Raw genomic sequence first — 13,195 nt, forward strand, 5'->3', positions numbered from 1 at the left:
TTACTGACAAGCAGGCACACTGACTTAGATTATGATCTGTTCTGGAGAAGAACTTTAGATTAAAATAACGCTTACTTCAGAAGACAGGTGAGTATTGCAAAATGGACACATCTACATTCCAAACATCGGCAATGGTGCTATTTAAAATTCAGTCGGCAGTGTCTAGGTTCCTTTGGATTATTCCTGTGGCAATGCTTTGAAAAGACTAATGAAAATACAGTAATTTAGTTAAATTTGCTTTGGAAAAAGGTGTTTTTTCACCACGTTTTTTGAAAAATGCTCAGCAGGATTTCCTAGTTTCCAGTTTGCCCAGTGTCCTTTCCCCTTAAAATTAGAATTACGTAATAGAGTGTGCACTTTTAAAAAACAAAACAAAATACTTTTGTGAAGAAATTCTGCAAGGCAGAAGTGCCTGGCCACAATGCAGTTATTCAAACCAGATGTTAACCTTGGCATCTTTTGCAAATTTATGTAATTTCTCCCTTTGCTCTGCATTGGAATGACTCCAGAAGAACTCACCTTTAAACTGCCTGGGCCTGATTAAAAAGCCAATGCCATAATATTTTAATGGATTTCATAACAATACATTTCATTTCATTTCATTTCATTCTTCTAAGGATATGCAACAGCCAAAAGATTTTATTCTTATTTGAATTTTTAGTGTTTGGAAGCAGCCTGATTTGTTTCAGAGCTGCTCTATGCCTTCCTAATTTGATTTACTTCACATTTAAAGGCAAACCTAACTAATTCACACTTTCCAAACGAGTACATGAACTGCGATAAGGATATCATTTGAAATTTGCACTTCTCTGAATTTCTGCAATTTCCCCAGCCAAGAAATGGGTACAAAAATGTATAAAGTACACATAGAAAGGCATGTCTTAGTGAAAACATAGGAAAATGCTTTACATTAGGGGAAATTTTATTTACAAAATTGTGTATATTTAGCAAGGGTAAAGGTAAAGGTAAAGGGACCCCTGACCATTAGGTCCAGTTGTGACCAACTCTGGGGTTGCAGTGCACATCTCGCTTTATTGGCCGAAGGACCCGGTGTACAGCTTCCGGGTCATGTGGCCAGCATGACTAAGCCGCTTCTGACGACGCAGAGCAGAGCAGCACACAGAAACGCCGCTTACCTTCCCGCCGGAGTGGTACCTATTTATCTACTTGCACTTTGACGTGCTTTTGAACTGCTAGGTTGGCAGGAGCAGGGACCGAGCAATGGGAGCTCACCCCGTCGCGGGGATTCGAACTGCCGACCTTCTGACCGGCAAACCCTAGGCTCTGTAATTTAACCCACAGTGCTACCCGCGTAGAAGTCCACATTAAAGTGCTGGTGAATTTTCATGAAGTTTTTTTGGTTGTTTTTTAAAAGAAGAAGTTGCAAATTGCTGTGGAAAAATGGGAAACTGAATTTAAGATTAGAGAAACTGGTCTGGAGAAACTGGTCTGAGAAAGAGCCAACAGGGTTCCTTCACTAGAGAAAGGCATTTGGGGAGTAAATTTGACATTTTACTTACGCTTAAACTTCAAGTTTTCTTAAGCTTAAGGTTCTTGCTGCATTTGCAAGCCCAGGACAGAAGTGAGGAAAGCAAGAGGAGAACCAAGGGGACATTGACTGGCCACCCCTGCACCTTTGTCACAGAGAGCTGTCTCAGTTCACCTGATGATTGGGGTGGCTCTGGGTGAAGGTACACTGAGGCGATCTGTGGTGAGTTAGGAATGTGAATGTTGAGGCAGGTGAGGAGAATGAGGAGAAGGTGGAGGATGAGACCTTTCTAGGCATAGGAAGAAATACAACAGAAACCACAGAGATGGGAGTGAGGGAAGGACAGAGAAGAAAATTGAAACAGCAGACAAGCTGTTGCGGAAGACAGGAAGGAAGTTGGGGTGTAAAGGGAAATGAGGAAAAAAGCAGGCAAAAAGCTTTAAAACGAGGTTGGCAGGAAGCCAACAGTTAGGGAACACAGTAGTGAGGAAGAATGATGATGGGCTTAGCAGACCCATTGACGAGTGGCTGGAAAGAAATGGGAACTGGCGGGTGGAGAAACACCAGCAAGGAGCCTTCCAGAGAAAAACGTCACAACAAACTGCAGCACGGACGGCATATGACACACGAAAAGGCTTTTAAGCCTCTCTCCTGGAAGCTCTTCTAGCCAGGTGGCACACAGCCCAGCCTTGACTGCGTTTACTCAGAAGTAAGTCTCATGGATTTGACGTTTCAAAGACTGCATTCTGTCATTGAAAAGATGGCAGGGACGAGCCCAGCTGAGTCCTGGCGCAAATTAAGCCTCAACTGTGTCTGCTCCACTAGTTGTTCACTGCAAGAGACCTGAATCGGTGTTTTTTGGGAAGTTCTGAGCAATAAAGCAACGTCAGGGCCAAGAAAGTGGCTGGAACTCATAGCCATTAAGCTCCTGCAATGGCCAGAGGGAATGCATTGCACAATTTCCCGTGCACCAGGTAATACTGAAGAACATATATATGCAAGAAAGAGGGTGTGTGGAGGCACAACACTTCAGAAGCTTCACTGTAACTTTTTTTTTTTAAAGAAAGCAAATATTTACCATCCATTAGAACTTCTGAAACTTTGCAGTGGATAATTAAAGAGACCAACCAGCCAGATATTGTATCATGTTTGATAACTGTCAGGGGTTTAGGAGCAGAGGCACGGGCAAGGGAGGAAACAGAGAGCGAAGGGGAGGAGGCAGAAGAAAAGATGAGTGATGACGACGACCCGAGATCTCCTAGTCTTTCCAGTGAATCAGAGGATTCACAGAAAGGAGCACCAGTGGCCAGGGCAAGGGGGGAGTCTAGGGGGGCACCCCAGGAAGATAGAGCCAGAGGGGACTCAGGGGGGAGCAGCTGGAAATCGGGACCAGCGTCACCGCCAGGAAGCAGGGAAGAGGAAAGGAGCCAGGGGGGAAGCGCTGGCAGCTCACCACAGGAGGGAGGGCATGAGTCAGGAGTGGCCACACCTCCATCGGGGAGCGAAGAAACGGTTAAGAGGAAAGTGGAAGGTTGGGCGCGCGCGCCAAGTTCAAATGCAGAGGAAGGCGGCGCAGTAAGCAGCCCCGAAAGGGAACCAGGTCCTAAAGCCCGGCGCAAGGAGGCAGGAGGGTCCGGGTCAGCGTCAGAAGAATCCCGGAAGGAAGAAGCCCCGGGGGGTAGAGGGACCCAGAGGAGGACAGTCAGGCGGAAAAGGTGGAGCAAGGCTAGGATATTAAGTTGGTGCACACGGGGCGGAGACTCAGACGGAGCTTCGCCGATCTAGCTACTAGACGTAGAGTTGCGCGCAGCAGCGTGGGAATGGAAACTGTAATTCAATAAAGACTTTTACTTAATGATCGCTGGCTAGCGTGATCCTCTGTGAGCTAGGATCTTCAAGCAGCTCTGACAATAACATTATTCAAATATTATAAACCTTGTATGTATTTGCTTTGCTGACTTCCAAAGATCAGCATGCCTGTTTTTTAAGGTAGTCAACTCATAAGCTAGAAGAAAGTCAATTATACAGCTTTTATGAGGTCATTGTACTCCACAGTGGGGAGTCGTGATTTTTCAAACATGTGCAGATGTATAATTGCTTGGCATTCATCTTCTTTGCCCCACTTTAGTCTCTGGTAAAACTTATTTTGTATAAATGCCTATAACACCTTGGGTGATACCTGGAAAATGCTGACACTAACTCCCGAAATTTGAGATGCATTTATGGCCATTGTGGTACCTACGCAATAGTGCCTGCAACATCATTCACTGGTGGTGAACATATTTCCTCTCCCTTGCGCATATGCAGTAGACTTTGGTGCTCTCTGTAGTTCACATCTACAAGTGGAAACCTCTCTTTACACAATTCTATTACCCTGATCTAAGGGTCAAATAGAAATACTCCATTTGCTACACTTTATACCTAATCCAGCAGAGAATGCCCAGCAACCCGACCTCTAATTCCATGGAAGCTGGGGTATTTCCCCCCCCCCCATTCTAATAATTATATGAAATTGCTAGTGTCTCATTTTTACTCATTGTTACTAGTTTTGCAGTTCCCCTCCTTTTCTGATTTACGCTTGGTGTGGAAAGCAGAGTTGGGTGAGATCCTGGATGGAATTGTTCAGAATAAAATCTGGTACATTTTCCTCTGCACCAGCCTATATTCAAAGGAATTCCCTCAAAACAGTTGATAGAGGGTACTATACACCTGCACCACTAGCACATATTCAGAATACAAATATTTGGACTTTTGGAGGGGATGTGGTGCTATTGGCACATATTGGCACCTGTGGTGGGTTTGCCCCACATAGCTACTTTCTGGCCACAAATGTGTAAGGAAATTGGAATCGTTATTGACCATTCACTGGTCCTAGATCCCAAATTGTGTCTTCTCTCTATTTTCTCAGGAATTAATGTTGACCTCCCTTTAAAACATTTGGTAATTTTCCTTTTAGTTGCAACCAACTGGTCATAACACAGGGACGGAAGGGTGTTTCTGTTATTAATGCGAACTGTTGGTATAAGGAAGCGTAGTTATTAGCTGTCTCCAAAAAAGTAACCCATCATCTTAAGGTTTTGAAGGGAATTGCTAAGCCAGTGGGCTTCGCTGCCAGTTGGAGGGCTTTTGTGGTGCACATGAAGAAACAACATATGAAATCACTTATCTCAGTGAAATATGACTTTATTTGGCAATACCTATGACATTGACTGGTCCACATCATGCCTTCTTCACCTGACCCTGCTTAGGAAGACCATGTTCCTCCTTTTCATTTATTGCCTTATGCTTCCTTCTCTGCTTTGTACTTACCTTGGTTTTCCACAGAATCATTCCGGTGACTGTTTTCATTTCTCCCCCCCCCCTTTAATATGCTTAGTGTTATTGTGCTATGATTTAGCAGTGCTGTTGTCCTTTTTAAGTGTTAATAATAAAATATATTAAAAATAGAAATGCTTCAGATTATATTTTTTCAGATTTGATTTGAACTTTAGAATATAATTTTTTTTGGGGGGGGGGAGGATAAGGATTAGGTATAGCACTGGACGCTCTTCCAGGGACAAGAATACCCCCAAGGTGGGAGTGAAGTAATGACAGATGGGACTGGAAAGAAAATTCAGATCATATGCAGGGGTTGGAAAGGACATCCTTGCTTCTGTTATTAATTTTTTGATTCTGTAACTCACCAGTGATGGAAACATTTATCACCAGCTGCAATTTTCTAGAATGACAGGTTTTTTTTGCGGAGGATCGCAATTTCTTTAATTCTGAAGGAAGCTTAGAGATATAAACAGAAATGTGTCCAACTCAAACTGAAACCATCTTCCTCTTTTTTTAAAAAAATAATAATTCTGAGTCATATGCCTTTAAATGCACATTTAGAATTTACTGTTTTATAACAGGGTTTTGTTAACCCCTTCGAATCTCAAGGGGATGTTTTGCTAGCAATGGTTTCATGGTTTTGCCTACAGGCGCAAGATTTGCAATTTTAACTGCTTAATGCAGCTAGAGGAATCCCTGTATGACCAGTTATAATGTGACAGCTTTGAATTCTAATGAGTTAATCAGGCACAATAAGAAGACTTGGGAGATAGTTAAATCAGTGCATCTTCTCAGTGCATCTCTCAAGCAAGCCAATGAACAGTTTTCCAAAAGCCCATGATGAAAATTATGCCTTCAGCTGAACTGTGTATCTCTGAGTCTAACCTGGACATGAAATTTATGAAACTATTAATTACAATGATAGCACTGAGAAACTACAGGATACATATGGACTATGGCCTCCCTCATATGTAATTGGCTTCAAACACTAGCAGTGGGAGTGTGCTGGAGCCAGACTTATGTGTACATAGCCCAACTCCTTCTCACTCTCTTTATCTGCACACCCATATATAAAAACTCTCTTGGCAGCTGATGGCAGTTCAGACTTTTTCTGACTTCTGATTGTTTCTCTCTAACCACCTTCTGTATTATTACCCCTCCATCAAAACAAAACAAAAAACAGCCCTCTATTTATGTTTTATACCAAGATCCTAGTTCTTTCTATAACTGTAGTCTGGACTTCAACTTTCTTATCAAAACAGAGAGGCATAACTATTGCCCAGATCAAGAAGAGATATCTCTCTCATGCCAAATGGTTCAAGGCGGACAGGCCTCATAAAAATCATGATAAATCTGGCCTCTCCTTTTCCAAGTTAATTGCCAGAGTGGAGCCTTTTACCTCCATAGACGGAAAGGTATTTAAAAGAGACAACATCATCTAATGCAACAAAAATGTGAGCTTTTCCAAACTATAAGGAGGTTTAAAAAACCAGGCAGCACAAAAATGTATCCAAGATGGTGGGATACTGCTCTCACATTTATATCACTTTTTCCTTTCACAGAGCATTGTGGAGAGCTGCCTTTGACCAGATCTGGACAGATGGGATTACTGGTTAAATATATTGTTGCCACTAGCCCAATTGGCAACTGAAAACCTCCTGAATATTTGGGGCCCTGGTGGATTTTGTTCTTCACCTGCTCCCAGGTAGGCCTGCTTGCTTTCATATCCTCAGGGTGCTTTTCTGTAGCTAGTCCCATTCAGATTGTGGTGTGGGTTTCTTTTTTTGCCAGCTAGCGGCAGGCCTCCAAAGGTTTGCGGATGATAAATTTGATTCCAGATGGGTGCTTCCTCTCTGTGGTCTCTGCCAGTAGAAGTTGGCAGAATAGCAAGAAGCGACATTGCCTTTAGTATCATATTGCTTCTCCCTTTCGTGGGCACACAGGCCCCCATTTGCTATTGGGCAACCCTCATCTTGCGAAAAATATGTATGGGTGACATGAGGGTATGAGCTGTGCAAGCAGTTGCAGCTGCCATCTGACTTACTCCTTTGCTCAACAGCATGTTTATATCTACTGCTTTTACACTTACCCCTAGTTGCCGTTTAGGCAACATAGCACTCGGGTGTCCAGCTGGTAGGGTTGCACAAACAGCACAGTTCAGAGTCAACATCAACCCTTGTACTGTGAAGGGCATGTGAAAGGATAGGAGTGCAGGTGGCAAGAGCAGATTATCCTTCCCTGGACACTGTGCACTCAGTCACCTTTAGCACAGAGAGAGGCAGAGTCAGTCATGCATTGTTTCCTCTTTCCTGGAATTTAAGATTCTCCGAGAAGAGTTATGTAATCCTGCTATGCCCCTGGCTGGCCTTGAATGTGTGATGAGAAAGCTCAGCTCGGAAATGACTATTGCCAGTTATCAGAGGGCCAAGCAGAAGATGAGGAAGTCCTGCTCCTGTCCCAATACAAGAGCTTCCACCTGCCAACCATCAGACACCAAGGAGGAGCAGATGAGGACACTGGGTTGTTGCCCTCTAAAGCAAAGCAGACTTTATGCTATTATCTCTTTCCAGTCCCACCCTGAAGTAGCTGCCACAACTGGCCCATGGGGTGTGTCTAGCAAAGGATACAGTGGTGCCCCGCAAGACGAATGCCTCACAAGACGGAAAACTCGCTAGACGAAAGAGTTTTCCGTTTTGGAGGTGCTTCGCAAAACGAATCTCCTATGGGCTTGCTTCGCAAGACGACAATGTCTTGCGAGTTCCCGCTAGTTTTTTCCCCTTTCCCCCCTTTTTCTAAGCCGCTAATCCGCTTATCAGCTGATCCGATCAGCAGATAAGCTGCTAAAAGCAGCTAAAAGCCGCTAATAGCGCTAAGCCGCTTATCAGCTGATCCGATCAGCAGATAAGCCGCTGAAAGCCTCTAAAAGCCGCTAATAGCACTAATCCGCTAATCCTTCAATGGGCTTGCTTCGCAAGACGAAAAAAACCGCTAGACGAAGAGAATCACAGAACGGATTCTTTTCGTCTTGCGAGGCACCACTGTACTGGTAAACAAGCTGCGTCTTCAGATAGCTACAGAGCAGGTCACTTCAGCTGAGTTTGTTTGGGAACTCGGGTATAATTTTGCTTTTGCTACACAGCCATGCTGGCTGTGGCTGATGGAAGCTTTAGTTTGAAACATGTGGAGGGCACCAAGTTGGGGAAGGCTGCTCTGTTGCTTGAAGCAGAATGACAATGGTTAAGTATAGCAGAGCTTACTTGCACCCGAGGCTCTTTCAAATCATACAGGAATGCCAAAGGTCTGTTCATTGTCTCACACCGAATTGTTACCAAGGACAGCTGTGTGACTTTTAAGGAAAGAGATGGTTGAGTCTTCATCTTAGCATCCTGTCATGCTCAGGAAATACCTTTCTTTATGTCCATCGGAGTACTGTAGTCTCTTTTGTTTATGACCACTGGGATGGGATGAGGAACATGGCTGCCTGCCTGCAGGAAAAGCATGTGAATGGCTTTATATAAGAGCCACTATTTAAACCCAGATATCAGTGTATGATAACGGGCCTTTGGGCACCAGTGTATTGAATGGATGGCTGACTACTCCATCTTCAGCCCTGGGTACCATTTTCAGGGAAGGGAAGGGACATTTGCCCAGATGACATGATCCTGAGGAGCAGGTGGGACTCTTCACACAGGAGGAAGAACCAGCTGGATAATGAAGGCCAGTGGTGCAAATCGTGGAGTTGCTGGAATCCATCAGTCAAGAGCCCCCTCAACTGGGATCCTCAGAGAACAGCAAGTTTTCCCTGGGGGGAAGTAGCAGGCCAAGCAGAAGTGTGGGTGAGCCCTGAGCTTCATACCTTGTCAGAGCAAGTGGGCTATTCAAGATCCTGTGGCACCTAGCTGCTACTGAGTGTCCGTGCAACTCTCACGCATCCATCACAACCTGTGATCAGGACAGGACAACATGTAGGATTATTACTCAGGGTCACCTACAATAACTTCAGTTATTATGAAAGTTACCTCTGCTTCAACAGCTGCACTGGACCCAGGTTATAATGCAGATGTAAAGCTCTAAAGCTCTACATGACTTGGGAACAGGTTAACTGAGAGATTACCACCTCCTGTGTAAGCAAACCAAAACCTCAATATCTTCTTCAGAGGATCTGCACCAGGTGCTCATGCTAAGTGAAATGAGATTTGTTGCTACCAAAGATAGGGCCTTTTTTGGTGGTAGCCCTTGGTTGTGGAATATCATTCTCAGGGAGGCTCACGGGGGACCTTCCTGGTAGCCTTTTTGACATTAGAGGGGGAACTATTTGTTCACTCAGGCTTTTAAATTCTGTTGTCAACCAATTTCGGGCTGGTTTTATTCTGAGCTGTAAATAGTTGGTGTTATCTCTGTTGCAAGCAAAGTTTTCTTTGGTCTTTTGTTGGTTTTAATTACTCTTTATTGTATTTTTAATAAAATTCTGTTGTTGTTGTCACCTTCTATTATAATACAAATGCCTTTGTTGTTATTTTGCCAATCCAAGAGCAAGCACTTCAGCTTTGCTGTCAATATTTTGCCCTCAAACCTCTTAGTCCTCCTCAATGAAACCTGGATTGGTGCCGCTGCCTTCATCCCATTCTGCGGTGCCCTCCAGATACTGCTCAACAGTAGCTCCCATCATTCCCAAACATTGGCCATGCCCTCTGGGTCTGAAGGGACTTGGGAGTCCAACCACAGCTAGAAGGCATTGTGTTGGCTACTTCTGTCTTGTATGATTAAAAATTCAAATGGTGCCTTAAGATATATAGACATATGAGAAACTGTTCTTGTGAGGAGTGTGATGGTGGAACAGTGACACCAAAGCCAGCAGCCGTGAGTTGGCACCTTGCACAGATGTATTCTGCTTCCCACCTGTGAACTGGTTTCCCTTGAAACTTTACCCTGGAAAACGATGGATACATCTAACAATAGCGTATTGAATTCTCTTTAGACATCGCCCCTTGTTTTGAGGAAAGTCTTTATACCCCTTGTTTCTTATGTAAGCTAGGAGGGAACGGACCCAAAATATATTTCTATAAGCAGCATCTGACTGTTACTTACGACATTGCCTTGCGTAAGGAGCTCCACTAGTCAGCCTGTTCAGCGTGGTGCCATACTGAAGAGCCATATGCCATGTTTTGGGCTGCCAACAAATCAACATTACAATAATTTGCAGACTGTTTTATATTTCCTCAAATTGGGAGTCTATGTAATTAGTTCCTCAGAACAGCCTGGAGGAAATACAGTCTGCTATTTAGGCAGAATTAATGCCCTTGATCTCTCAGTTGTGATTAAAAGAAATCCTAGCTACCAGTACCAAGAACTGGAGGAGAGATCTATGCTGGGGTATTCTTTCTCCAATCCTGCCTTAATTGCAAAACTGTCTGTGGCCAGTTCTTATGAGAACCTGCTGACTGGCACAAGATGTGCTTCACATAATTGTTAATGAAAGAAGAGTAGTCTCAACTACAGATCTCAGCAGACACGACCAAACTAGCTGTATTAATCACAAACAGCAGTACCGTGGTTACTAACCCAACCCCTACCCCCTAAGTATCCTGGAAGTGGCTCTGGCCTCTATGCATGCTCAGCTAAGGATGTATGAGTGTCTTGTCCCTTGACCCTGAAGGGAATGGGCTTTTGAAAACATTCAGAGCAAATGCTCACAAAGACTTGAGCTTCCTGCAAAGAGTCAGTTTGAATATTTGCAAAAAAGCTTGGAGGGCAATAGAAGGCCATGCACACCCTCCAGGCATTGGTAGAGTGCCTTTTCCAGTCAGAGATGTGACTAGGACATCCAGTCCCAGGATCCCCAGTTGGAAACTGACACCGTTCATATAATTTCTGATGGAGAGAATGCCCCTGAGGCTCTTTTTTGAGTCCTCTGATCAAAGGCTCACGATAGCCTCTGTAATTTCAGCTTTATATCCTCATACCCGCTACCTGTGTTTGACAGTGGTTGTAATAATGGCATTTTACTATGGGCTGTGAATGTTTACTCATCCAAACACTTTGATCATTACCAACTGCAATAATATGTATGAGAGCACTTAGGCACTACTGCTGGTAATATATCCATAATGACCACTGAATTTTCTACTGTGCAAATATTTACTTGAGCAATAAGAAAAAACCCCAAAACCTGCCTCTTGCCCTGATCCCTTACTGCCCATGACATGAGTTATCCATTACAGAGTGTACACAAATGAACATATACATACAGAGCTTTCAAGCAAGCAGGTCCCATGTGGATTCTGAGGTGGTACCTGTGTAAGAGGACTGTGCTGTATCAGAAATGGCACATCTGAGTTGGCTTTAGCCCAGAGCTCACCAGGACTCTGGGACAAAACCTGTTTTGTGCAAAATAGTTTAGCCCTTGAACATGTGAAGCAGACTGCTACTACATAATGTAGTTTTAACTGAAAGAGAACTATCAGGATTTACTGTAATACCCTCTGCATGGGGCTGCCCTTGAAAATGATTCATGCATTTCAGCTGTTGCAAAATTATTCTGTTCATCTCCTGATCAACATTGGGAGGAATCAACATTGTTATTGTTTAGTCGTTTAGTCGTGTCTGACTCTTTGTGACCCTATGGACCAGGGCACGCCAGACACTCCTGTCTTCCACTGCCTCCCGCAGCTTGGTCAAACTCATGCTGGTAGCTTGGAGAACACTGTCCAACCATCTCGTCCTCTGTCGTCCCCTTCTCCTTGTGCCCTCCATCTTTCCCAACATCAGGGTCTTTTCCGGGGAGTCTTCTCTTCTCATGAGGTGGCCAAAGTATTGGAGCCTCAGCTTCACAATCTGTCCTTCCAGTGAGCACTCAGGGCTGATTTTCTTAAGAATGGAGAGGTTTGATCTTCATATTCAGTTGCAATTGTATTGGATTCCAGTGTAGCTCCAGGCCATGTTTAATGTAAGAAATATAAAGAAGAGCTCAGCTGGAAGGAGCCAAAGGCCCATTTAGCCAAGCATTCTGCTCTACAGTGGCCAACTAGATGCCAATGGAAGCCCTCAAACAGGGCCTGAACCCAGCACTGCTCTTCCCACTTGTGATTCCCAGCAAGAGGTATTCAGAGGCCAGTTTTAAGGATTTATACCCTTAACAGCTTTCCAGGCCATCTGAAACCTGAAAAGAGCAGAAATACAGCAAACACAAAGCAACCAGCAGAGAGAAAAGCCCTTTCTCCAGTAGCCAGCCACTGTACCTCTGTTGGCAAGCACACATGAAGAAGGGTCTCTGTTGAGTGTCTTTGTACATAGGCAGACACTTGTGGAAATAAACTTACCTTTAAAGCAGAGATAGGCAGCCTGTGGCTGTTCAGTTGCTGCAGGAGTCCATTAGCTCCAGCTAGCATGGCCAATAGCTAGGGATGAAGTCCAGCAACATTTGGAGAGTCATAGGTTCCCCACTCCTGCCTTCAAGTCATTCTTGGCCTGGGACTCACATGCCATAGAGGCCACCTCTTTGGCCTTTGTGCATCTGCTTAGGTCCTGCTCCATAAGCCCTTGCTTCGCAAGGATGTGGGTGGGCCCTCTACTACAGTAGCCCCAAGGTGATGGAACAACCTGTCTGATGATGGGCCTTCCTCTCTACCTTTTGTAAAAGCTGCAAGACAACTCCCCTCCCCCCATTAGCACCCAGTGAAGTGGGCTCTTTGTGTGCTTTGCAGGTTTGATACTACCCTGGAGGTTGTTAATGTAATGAAGTGATGGACAACCTGCCGCCCTCCAGATGTGGTGGGACTACAACTCCCACCATCCACAATCCTTGGCTATGCTGCCTGGGGCTAACAAGAGCTGGACAACATCCAGAGTGCTACAGGTTTGCTATCCCTGATGCGATTGCTAAATTTGTCTTTTTTTGAATATGGCATCAGATTGTGCTTTACTGTTATTTTAAATATATTTAATTGCATGCTTCTTTGACACCCCCTCAAAAAGCAGCAGCAGCAGCAGCAGCAGCAGCAGCAGCAGCAGCAGCAGCAATAATAATAATAATAATAATAATAATAATAATAATAATAATAATGGCATAGCTCCTGTGGATCAGTCCTTACTTACATAAAAATTAGCTTACTTGCCAGCTAAGTTTATGCCATCAGCTCAGGGACTAATTACACATTATGCAGAAATGCATATAGGACAGAATTGAAGTTGTTTGCTTTGTTTGTTTGTGTTGCTGCTTATTACATTTGTGTACCACCTACGCCAGTGACAGGGCTCTATGCTAAAGCCTGTAGGCAATTTACAACGTACAAATTAGGAGATACAATTAAAAATCCATAAATACAATTACATAAGAACATCAATAACCTACCCCTCCATTAAACAAAGCTATATGGGGGAAAATTCCTC

General features: G+C 44.1%; 1 long non-coding RNA gene across 1 annotated transcript in view; it reads left to right on the plus strand.

The window, feature by feature from the left end:
- Nucleotides 1-1,782: 1,782 nt before the first annotated feature.
- Nucleotides 1,783-13,195, plus strand: part of LOC310704701 — a 46,934-nt gene continuing 35,521 nt past the window's right edge. Inside the window, exons 1-2 of the long non-coding RNA XR_014524965.1 lie at nt 1,783-2,463; nt 6,370-6,512. This is a non-coding gene — a long non-coding RNA (uncharacterized lncRNA). The remainder of the gene's footprint in view (nt 2,464-6,369; nt 6,513-13,195) is intronic.

The sequence above is a fragment of the Podarcis liolepis genome (genome assembly GCF_965112155.1).
Source record: "Podarcis liolepis genome assembly, chromosome: 4".
Taxonomy (NCBI): domain Eukaryota; kingdom Metazoa; phylum Chordata; class Lepidosauria; order Squamata; family Lacertidae; genus Podarcis; species Podarcis liolepis.